Source organism: Etheostoma cragini, chromosome 21 (assembly GCF_013103735.1).
Source record: "Etheostoma cragini isolate CJK2018 chromosome 21, CSU_Ecrag_1.0, whole genome shotgun sequence".
In the NCBI taxonomy this organism is placed as follows: Eukaryota; Metazoa; Chordata; class Actinopteri; order Perciformes; family Percidae; genus Etheostoma; species Etheostoma cragini.
Genome location: NC_048427.1, coordinates 849,911 through 862,244, shown reverse-complemented (window position 1 = coordinate 862,244; position 12,334 = coordinate 849,911).

Genomic DNA, 12,334 nt, shown 5'->3' with positions numbered 1-12,334 from the left:
GAGGACGCTCTACAACGTCCCTGTTAGTGATGGTGTTGCATAGTCTGTCCATCAGAGGACGCTCTACAACGTCCCTGTAGGCAACACTGATTTTTGTTCAAAGGATTTTAAGTTTCATATCTTAAGTTTGTATTTTTATACATTTTGTTTTCATGTTGCTCTGTTCTTTCACAATGAAATTATTATAATATTTTAGTGAGAACTACTACATGACTACAAATAACTAATGTTAGGGAAATCTGTTTATGTTTTGTTAGACATTTCTGAATTAATTTTTTTTTAATATATATCGGCCGATGTATCGGAATATCAGATTTTTAAATAACCAAATATTTGTATCAGTAATGGCCTTAAAAATCATGTCTTGTGTCATTATTTTGTAGGAAAAGTTAACACAGAGTATTTCATGCCTTCACGCACGTAATCATTGTTTTGAATAAGCTACAAAACATTCATCAGCAGTTTTTTTTCATTTCCACTTCTTTGTGTTCTTATTTTACACTTTGAACACAAAAATAATTCATAAAGGAAGAAGTAACCGAACCAGGAAGCATGTCAGCTACTGAATGTGATTCCAACACAATATTCTGGGAATTCCCTCTCCTAACTTCCCAAAAGACATAAATCTTAGTCATGTTCGTTTTAATCAAGAGAGGAATAACTCATGTTACCGTTATCACATTTTTCATTCATCAACACAGGATCTGATATTGTTCCCAGAATGCTGGATTTGACTAAAAACGATGAATGAATGGGAAATGTGTGTGTGTGTGTGTCTGTGTGTGTGTGCGGTGTGTCAGCGGGAGATGACTTGCATGTTAATGAGGAGAGGTCTAAAAGGAAGTACCCTTGCCCCCCCCCTCCCAGTCCCATCCTCACATAGGTCTCTTTCTGATTGATTCATCTCTTTCCCACTTTCTACAGAGAGGAGCAGGAACAAACTGCATAAATACTTCTGGCCTGGGGGGGGGGGGAAAGTGTGTGTGTGTGTGTGTGTGTGTGTGTGTGTGTGTGTGTGTGTGTGTGTGTGTGTGTGTCTGGGGGGTTTTGCAGGATGTTGTTTGAGTTGTAGATCCTGTTTTCATCCGTTTTCCCAAGGAGGGACTTGAAACGCAGGTGCACCAGCAGCCCCCCCCCCCCCCTTCTTCCCCACCTTTTCCCTTCTTCAGCCTTCCCGCCCTCCTGCTGCCAAGCCCCGCCCTCTTCAGCTCTCTGAAGTAAAGATAAAAAGGATAATATGTGCACTACAGTAATACATTATAAATAGTGTAAGCCATTTTGAAATGTGCAATACAAAAGGAAGAGTTTCTGAGTGTCTTGACCGGTGCTGATTCTGATGGGAGAGGGTGGTGGTGGGTTAATAGTCCAGAGTTCTTGGGGGGGGGTGCTTCCTGACAGCCTGGGGAACGTATCTGCTCCTCTCCCCACAAAGCCTTTGATTGTTGTGCAGACCTTTTTGGCAGTGCTGATGTATTAGCAGCCTGAGGAGATGAAGGAGGACAGAGGGATCAGAGAGTTTCACAGGACTCTGTGTTTTATGGAACACTTGGTTTTACTTCTCTTGACCCTTCTGCATCCCTTTAAGAAAAGTTTCTCTGATGACCTTTGACCAACATCAGCCCGGATCATGATGATCGATGACCAAACAACCATAATTTACCCCTTCAAATATTTACATAATGCCAGTGTTTTTTAATTTTTTTATTTATATGAATCCCCTCACAAAAATGTCATTATTTTCTGTATACTGAATACTGGAGATGTTATGATACCAATACCAATATCGGAAAAGCCTCCGATACCGCCACATACAAAATGTTGGTATCGGTATCGGAAGGTACCATATCGCGTAGTTTAGCCTTAGATAGAATCAACTTTTTTAAAGTAAATTTTCTTTGGGGCTAAACCAGGGGATATTGGATTGTGGTAGATTATTTACGTCCTTTTTTTTACCATTATTATTATTTCCCATTCAACAGTCAAACAAAACACAGGGAACAAAGGTCCAAAAATCCAAAACACAAAGGCCGCAGGGATCCAGGGGAAAAAAGGGCAAGGAAAAGATGGGACTAATACACAGGGAAGAGACTTACAGGGCATACGGGAACAGACAACACGACAAGGCACTGCCAAGCAGACGAACTAGAAGGATCTGACAACAGACACGAAAGCACAGACATTAAATACACGAGGTAACGAGGTAACGAGGTAACGAGAGGCAGGTGCCAAGAGGGCAGGGAATCAGGTAGAAAACATCAGGTAATCACAAGAGCGGGAAGTAAAATCTAGAGGCCAGACGAGACAAAAAACGGACTTCAAAATAAAAGAGGAAACAGAACAAGCAGACACACAGGGGAACACAAGACAGGACCAGAGACCAGGGAGAGAACTAACAGAAACACAAGGACAAAAAGGGAAAAACACCAAAAACCAAAACCCTAAACCACAACAAAGATGTTTTCCTTTTCTTGCATAATTTCAAAAAATGAACAATGCAGTAACTCCAAGGACATCCTGGACCCCCTGTTGAAGATCTCTGATTTAGGGTCCTTTAGGGTCTGCCTGTCTGTATTTTGGATACACGGTGTGTTATAAACTGAATATAGGTGCGAGGTTGAAATTCCAAAATCTGGTAAAAAACTCACACCCTTGCCAAAATGTATCCACACGCATTAACGCAGCCAAAATGATCGCAAAATGTCCAACTTCAAAGCTGAAAATATCCCTAGTGATGCACACGGGTTGAAAATATCCACTTGTCCGTCACGGCGTGCAGTTTGGGCCTAGTGACTTGCTGTAGTGCTGCAGAGGCTTTTCTTCTGCTGCACTCTCTGAGAGGAAAGAGCGGGTCAAGATAGGATTTGTTGAATGAGATTTAGAAGCTGTGGGTCTCTGGAGGTACAGCACGCATTAAAGATATTCTGTTGCTGGACATGACAGGATGTACTGGCTGCTTTTGGTTAAATACGAATGTCAAAGGTTTAATGAACAGAAAAAAACTCCCTGCTCTTGCCCCAAGTCCAGAACCCAAATCCCCCCCCCCCCCGAAAAAACCCTCCAGGGCTGCATTTCATTATAAATCATTCTCCAGTTGTTTAAGTGCACTGCTCAGAAGAGTTTCCATGAGATCATCAGCTGTCAGTATGGGAAGCCAGTCGCTTATATTCTGAAATTCAAAGCAGGACGCAGCAGCAACATTGCAGCCATGCAGCGTGGGATCTCCCGCTAGAAAAGATGGAGAAACGGGGGCACCAAACCTGCAGCATGAATACTGTGTACGAATGAACAGCCGAAGAGGCTCCCTGTAAAAATAAATAAAGTGAGTGGGATGGAGTCTAGAGGTTTTTTAACCTTGAGGGGAATGAGCTTAAAAAAGGAAGTCACATTAGCAAAAAAGCAACACATCCCACAGTAAATGTTAATTAAATACACAGGTGTGGATGTATTACACAATCTGTAATCCTAACACGCTGAGCGTGAAGTTCATTTTTATCAATTTTACTGAGGCATGAAAGCAAAACCTGTTTGCTAGGTCTGCTAGTTGATATTTATGTTCCACTGAAATGAGTGGAAGATAACGGCTGCCTGGAAAGTTAGAAAAACACATTTACAAATCAAAAACTGTAGACCATGCAGTTTAAGTAAAAAAGTATATGTACTGTAGATGATTTTGGTGAGCTAAACTTTGCTAAAACTTACAAAAATCTGGCATAGCATATTTATTAAATTTACAAAAAAACAAAAACAAATTTTACATCTGAACCAAGATGTTTTGGAGGGGGGGGGGTCACTCGAAGTGGGTCTAGCCCTGGGTATGATCCAATGTAATACCGCCACTGCATAGCAGGACATAGCAGGGCATAGCAGGTCGTAGAAGGACACAGCAGGACATAGAAGGGCATAGCAAGACATAACAGGACATAGAAGGGCATAGCAGGACATAGCAGGACGTAGAAGGTCATAGGAGGACATAGCAGGACATAGCAGGGCATAGCAGAACGTGACAGGACGTAGCAGGACGTAGAAGGTCGTAGAAGGACATAGCAGGACATAGCAGGGCATAGCAGGACGTAGCAGGACGTAGAAGGTCATAGGACATAGCAGGACGTAGCAGGACGTAGAAGGAAATAGCAGGATGCAGCAGGGCATATCTGGGCATAGAAGGACATAGCCGGACGTAGTAGGACATAGCAGAACGTAGCAGGACATAGCAGGGCATCGAGCAGAACACAGCCAACAGCTGCAACCGTGATTTGGGTGCCACCCTAATCCAAGAAAAACTGATGGAAAAAGAACATAAGGACTCCGAGGAATAAGCTCCCCAGAGCTAAATTAGTGACAAGCATTTCTGGGACATGGATGAACACAAATAGAAAGAGAGACGAGAGTCAAAGTCCCCTGGCAAACTATAACAGCATAATTAAGAGCTGGTGCAAGGCAGACCTGAGCCAGTTCTATGAGGGTCAGTGGATGAATCTGAGGACTATGAAAAGACGCAGAGAAGAAAAAAAGCAGCCAGTTGTAGCCTAGTGTTGTTAAAAATAAGCAGAACAGCATTCCAGTGACACCGGATAGTGTTGGGCATTTGGAAAAAGCCTGGCACACCCCCCCCCAGACTCTGGCCTTAGCTCTGAGAGCAAGGGGAGTGTCAGGGTTTGAGGTGGAGGGGAGTAGGTTCACAGACAATCCTCCAGCCCTACAATAAACAATAAACAAATATTATATCAAGAGAGAATAAAAGCACTCTTCTACTATTGGAAGGTGTTGTACTCATGGTGTCTTGATGCAGGCTGAAGACGCATGGGTTGGTTCCCATTCTATTTTACATGTACTAGGAATCTAGATGAAATAGATAAGTAAATAAAGGCTGTTAAAAAACAGTTTCTAGGAGGCTGCCTTGGACCTTTTTTAAAGACTTCAATGGATAGGACAGCTAGATATGACAGGGCTGAGAGTGGGGGAAGAGATGTAGGAAATCGTCCCCAGTTGGACTCGAATCCTGGACCTTCTGCGTCCAGGGATATACCTCTATATATGTGCGCCTGCTCTACCAACTGAGCTGACCCGCCACCACAAGTGTGGGTAAAAAACAACAAAAAACTGCACACTGGTAGGGAGAGGGATTTCTAAACTGCACTTTCGGTCCTATAAGACCTTGACTTCCTCAAACTGAGGTATACCTTGAAACTAAATGCTAGATGGTCCTCTGACCAGCGTGACGTAGGCTGACGGACAATCCTCTAGTCCCAATAAACATAAATGTATCATTTGTTTGGGTTTTATTTAACTTTCTAAGAACGCAGGATGCGGTCTACCCTAACTGTAGGATGAACTTAGCTTTTTGAAGAAGGACAGATGGTCGTAAAAGGAAGGAAGGCGTTTTGAGGGAGGTGGTGGAGCACAGAGCCAAAAATATCCACCTCCAGACTTAAAAGTCTGAGTCTAAGAATTGACTTTGGGGGAGGGGATGTGCGTCAAAACACACTGTATGTCAGGGCAGGTGGTGTGTGAGAAAAAGTAACAGGTAGTTTGCTTCGCCGTGGGGTCCAATCACCTCCCGGCTCACTGTTTGGGCTTTCTTGGCTTTGTTTGGCTTTTCATCTCTCTCATCTTGCTTTTGTTTGTCAGGGTGTGCAAGAGATTGTGTTATTTTCTTATTTTTTCTGCACGCAATATCCTCATACTGTACAGTACATGCACAGAAGTTCAACGGGTCTAGTTCCCAGCCCTGAAGCACACCGCCGCACAGAGCTGCTGCCGCTACGTGACTTTTTTTTAAAATTCTGGCTTCCATAGGAGAGTTAACTACCCAAACACATCTGTCTCAGTCAGGCAGCAAGGCCAATAAAAAGACAAAAGAAAGAACACAGACAACAATTTGGTTAAATGCAGATGTCTTGGTGACTTCTGTTCTAGTTGTAGTTCAGAGATCTGTCATCTTAAGAGCCCCTACTACTTATTGTATAAAATTAAGTGGCCTATTAAATTGAGCCTACAACAAAGTGTAGGGCGACCTGAAGCCTTTACACATACCTTCTTAGTGCATAGCAGAGCTATTAAAACAGTTTTTGGCATTATTTTTTAAATCATGTTTTAATGCAAAGTGAATTCTTTGGAGTGTGGATCTTAGTGACTACCTTATATAAGAGCGAGTAAGCCTATCATCAATGTTTTTTACATATATAGGCTAATTTACATTTGCTAATAAATTGCAAAAGGAACTCCCTTCACTCATTTTGCCGGATCGTGGTCTAGCAACGAAAAGTCACCTACTACTAAATTCAATTGTAGGCACTTTGCGGGAGTTTCCTTGCAACTTTTGACTTGCTGATCCCCCTCCAATGCACCTGTCTCACACTATGGATGTGCAAAGTATTTTTCTGTACTGAAAAAAACTTAAATTACCAGTAATTTGGTGGCACCCCTGCAGTAACTCTCAGGACATCCTACGGACTCCAGACCCCCGCTTAAAGATCTCTGTTTTAAAGCGTCCTGAAACCTTTAGTCTTTTTGCTCTTTGGCCTCCAAAAATAAAAGACAAGGGGAAACAACAGAGCAGACACGGACCTTGTTGTGTAAAAATACCTCTTTTTTTTATTGAATTTCCATCATCACAATTGCACATAATCAGTTTGAGCAATCTAAAATATTTATAGAAATTCATTGAGCTCTATATGAACAGTCATCAGTCTTTAGCAGAGGCTTTAGAGATGTGTACATACACTGAGAACTTCACTTTCCATTGGGGACAAAGAGCTGTAGCCACGCTAACCCTCCCCGAAACCCACCCAACAGCAACGAAAGACCCTCTCCCACATACAGTAGCATCTCCGGATACGTCTTAATCTGAAAAACGCTCAGCCCGAATAAAACAACACAACACGGCAACATCAGAAGACATATCCAGCTGTGTGTACGAGCAGGTCAACACCTGCAACAGACAGACACAAAGCTCCAGGGTTCTCCAGTCATGTCGTAGTATTCGAACCTGGAGAACTCTCAAAGTCTTGTGCAAGATGACACACACACACACACACACCCATGCGTCTCACTATCTTCGTGGGGACCGTCATTGACATATTGCATGCCCTAGACCCTTACCCTGACCCTAACCATCAAACCTAAATGCCTAACCTTAACCCTCACCCTAACCCTAACCTTAACCCTCACCCTAACCCTAACCTAATCATAATCCTAAAACCAAGTCTTAACCCTCAACCACCCCTTTAAAGTTGTGGGATCCATCATTTTGGCCCCACAAAACTCTTCGACCCCCACAAATAAACCGTATTCCCGGCATTTGGACCCCACGAATGTAGCTAGACGAGAACACACACGCACACGCGCACACACACACACACACACACACACACACACACACACACACACACACACACACACACACACACACACACACACACACACACACACACACACACACACACACACTCAATAAACCTGCAGAACACAATCTGTAAAGGCTGGAAGCGTTATACACAGGCTTTTGGATTTTTTTAAGCATCCGCTGACACGTTTTGAGGATGAGGAAGAAGGTGAGCAAAATTTCCTCTGATTCTCTCAAAGCTCTCAATCTCTACCACATCTTCAAACTCTTGACAAAAGCAGTGTCTTGTTCCAGTAAAAGCCACTCACCCACTGGATATTCCCAGTGCCTCATCCAGAAATACATGCCTGTTGTTGGCCACCTAAATTAACTCAGAGGTTAAGAGGGGATTCATCATGGGACGTGACAATGATCGTCCGAGAAAGACAGTTTCCACTCGGACGTCCTGCCCCCGTTAACCCAGAGTGACAGAGGTTTACTCAGCAGGTGAACACGGGCCACAAATAGACTCACACAGATGGGAATTCCCATATGCAAGAAGACATGTATGAATGTGCACACAAAGCCTGACACGTTAGTGAAGCTGTGACAATAAAAATAAATAAAATAAAAGACCTTTTTTTTATGCACGTTGTTTAGACGTTTTATCTGTGTCTTGCTTCGTTATTTCCCCTGAGAGGAAAAGGGCGGCGCTGCCGTCTGGCCAACACACTGATCATGGCACACACACACACACACACACACACACACACACACACACACACACACACACACACACACACACACACACACACACACACAACTCAACTCAGAAGTGTCGGAGCTGTTACTGAGCAGAAGAAGTGATCAGCGCCTGTGGAGTCAGATGGTTCTGGGTGCAGCTTTGGGGTACTGAAACCTTGAATATATTTGAGTGATGAGCTGACAAAACAGCTCAGCAAATTACTTTTGGAAACGATTTCTAAAAAGCAAACACAACCCACTATTAAAAGAATATACCTTTAGACGACCACACATTCATTCCGTACAATAATATTAGTCTGGTACATTCTCATGTTAGTTGGTAAAGCCAGATAAACTAAAAATAAAACTAGCATCCCTTAACCCCTTAATCCCTTAACTAAGAGCTCTGTAATGTGTCCATACTTCATACTAATGTACAAAACTCTATATTAGGCTGTTTTGGAATTAGGTTTTTGCAGTTGGTATACAAGGCGTTAATGTGCTTTATCATTTTGTACTAACAGGAAATGAGAAAATCAAATAATCAGATGTTAATTAAACAGACCCCTCCTCAGCGCAGTGCTGCAGTCTGGTCTGGCTACGCCACTAATCTATTCTGCGATAGGAGGAAAAAACACTCTAGGTTGTTTGTATTTCTTTAAACCAATCACAAGTGTTCTGGGCTGTGGCTACCCGGCGCATATTCATCCCAACTTCATGTTAAAGTTACCCAGTGGAGTTGTTGTCCACTAGTGGCGCTTCCTTCTTCCTACCGATCAACGGTTAGTGGTGCCAACCGAATGGTTAGTCGAGACTTTATTCGATACCGAATAAAAGCCTCTGTAGGTGAGGAAAACACGGCTACTATTTGAAAAATGTTAATGCTACAATTTCATTAAAACAACATCAGAAACTTAAAATTCTAATCTCTCGCTAAAAAAGCCCAAAGGTTGGAAACCATGAAGACAGGAACTAATGGAGGAGGGTGACACTTTAGTAACGCAAAGGCATTACGAAAAGGCTTTATGAGCCATTTGTTTGAGAGTTCCCTGGCGGGCAGTGAGCTCAAAGCCCAGCCCGAAGCAGATTATGGTGGGAAGGGTGAAAGGAAAGTTAGTGTGCTATAAACAGGGAACTCCCTGTTAAACGTGTTCAAACCAACTGGACAAAGGTCAAAAAGGATTGTTTTGAATTGTGGCAAAAACAGAATATTATGTCAAAAAGTTAAAAATGCTAACGCTGATACTGAACCCGAGACAGTACAACTTGGTATTGTTTTTTATAAAGGCCCAATCTGTACTCCTTTTGTGTTTTACAACTACAGTAGTCTATATCGACAGACGTTACATACAAGGATTGTTTAGGTGCTGTCAGGAATTCTGCCAGATGTCTCTCATTCGGCCTGAAGTCCGTCACCTTCCTCGTTCTTTGTGTTAACGTTCTAACCTTGGGTGGATTTCTGAGGACTATGGTTCCCTGGTCCTCAGATCTCTGCAGGGTAAATCCAGACAGCTAGCTAGACTATCTGTCCAATGTGAAGACTATGGTTACCTGGTCCTCAGATCTCTGCAGGGTAAATCCAGACAGCTAGCTAGACTATCTGTCCAATCTGAGGACTATGGTTCCCTGGTCCTCAGGTCTCTGCAGGGTAAATCCAGACAGCTAGCTAGACTATCTGTCCAATCTGAGGACTATGGTTCCCTGGTCCTCAGGTCTCTGCAGGGTAAATCCAGACAGCTAGCTAGACTATCTGTCCAATCTGAGGACTATGGTTACCTGGTCCTCAGGTCTCTGCAGGGTAAATCCAGACAGCTAGCTAGACTATCTGTCCAATCTGAGGACTATGGTTACCTGGTCCTCAGGTCTCTGCAGGGTAAATCCAGACAGCTAGATACTATGAGAGACTACAACTACATTTACTGTGTTTGACGATTTGCTGACAGGAAGAATATTAAAGGTGCCATACGTAGGATTGCAAAGATCCAGGACTTAGCCAAAAATATGTAAACATCAACAACTCCTCAGTTCCTCCCCCCTTTATGCTTAAGCCCAAAACGGTGTCATAACCTCCTCCCCCCCCCCCCAAGGGAGACGAATGTGTGTGCATGAGCAGTGATTAACATGCAGTTAGACACCCCCGCTGGCCCTGATTGGTGCATCCAAACAGGGAGCTGCAGATTATTTTTTTAATTACCTGCTTCATGTAGTTCTACTCAGGTTTCAGCAAATATGACAGTAAGTTAGTTTTATAGGGTTTACCTTCTGCACCTTTAATGATAATGAACATGATTAAAAATTGAAATTCTCTTTTTATTCTACTGCTGTTTATATTTATGAAGTAAACCCATTAACAGCATGAGAAAAAATGACTGAAAGCGGCATTCATCAATATTTTTTATATTAACCCTCTGAGGTAAGGATGGTCCTTTTCAAATTCACATATTAAGGATATTTGTATATAACCAGATTCCTGTGTGTTTCATATCAAAATGTTCAGGACAAACTCAGCTTTCTGTGTAGTGTGGCCCACATTTGTTCCAGAGAAATGTGTAAAAAGATAATTTGGCCCTAAAGTTGAAAAGTGGATGTTCGCTATTTGAAATTTCTCAAATCTCTTATGAAAATGTAAACACACTCAATTGTTTTGGTGCTTGAAATGAGTTTACAAATGCTTTTGGGTTCACAAAAATAGTGTAATGTATGAATGAAATAGTAAATAAATCTAGAAAATTAAATGATGTAATCACTTTTGAGTAGGCGTGTCCAATCGCTTGGACTCGCAGGCAGCTATTTTTAGCTCTAAAAAAACTTTAAGAAACCAACTGTACCCTACCTGCTCAGCACTGAACGGCAGAGAAACAAAGTTAGAGACTAGCTGGTGAACATAGCCGAGCATTAAAGGAAAATTCTGGTCGATTTCAACACGTAGCTCTGTTTTTTTTAATGAGTAGTGCTGTCAGTAGCAACAAAAATGAAAACAGAATGGTGCTGTCTACATTCTACAGTTATCCTACTGTTAGAGTTAGCACCCAACATGCTTCAACAGGGCAAGTTTAAACCTGTTTTTAGCCTTTTAACATGCTCAAAATGTCGTTACCGGTGCTTAGCCAATCTGTGAATCTGACTGCTGGAGATGTGAGAGAAAGGTATAAAAGTTGTGTTAATTCAGCTAGTGCACATACTTCTGTTTATTCCGTTTTCCAGTAAAGTGCACACTAGTAGATCGTCACAACTTTCATGCCTTTCTGTCACATCTACTGCAGTCAGATTCCCTGTGTTCACTCAGAAGAAATAACTGCACATGGGGGCATGTTTAATGACATTTTGAGCATGTTTAGAGTCTAAAAAACATTTAAACCACCGACTGTTTCCATTTGTCTCTCTACTGACAGCACTGCACATAAAAAAAAAAAACTGAGCTACATGTTGAAATTAACCAGAATTGTCCTTTAACTAACTGAAGAATCAGATGTTCCCATAAGGAGATGGTGGAGACCAAACTAGAGCTAAAAGAGAAAATGAATATATGCCCAAACTATTTTTTAAAAGGTTAAGAATATGCAGAGGGTGGACAATTATTATTTTTTATACACATATATATATATATATTTTATAAAACAATAATAATCTCTGTTATTTTTACACACTGTTGGACTGTTTTGAAGGTACCTGATTAAAAAAATTATATAGAATAGGGCGTTGTTTCTGTAAATGCTCACACGACTAAAAGACAAATCTAATCTATTTAGAAATGTATTTTCATGTTCAAAATCTGTGATAGCGTCCTGCAATGATACATGTTAAAAAAAATCCTTTTTGCCTCTTTCAAATGACAGATTGAGCCTCAAAGCAACGATCAAACCCCTTCGACACGATCGAACAACGCTCGGCGAAAATGGACTGAAGACAGACACAAATGCATCAAAACAACAAGTGATGACCCAGAAGCAAAACATTTATAGGCAAGAAGAGGATGGCAATTTTCATTCCAACTGTGACAATACCATGCCGTCCTGCCACTTACAGTATTTTCAAGTTCCCCATTTCGTCATTAGGAGTAGGACATAACAGCTAAAGGCGTCAGCCGAGCTCTACGGACTCGAAGCTTCCCGCCATCAGAAACCAACGTGCAAAAGAAAACCAAGAGCATAGACAACAACAGAGATGAGTACAAAGGAGTTGAAGAAAAACAAAAAAATCACCGCTAATGTCCACAGAGAAACACAAAGTGATGAAATCAAACAGGAAGTGGAATTCGGGTCACGT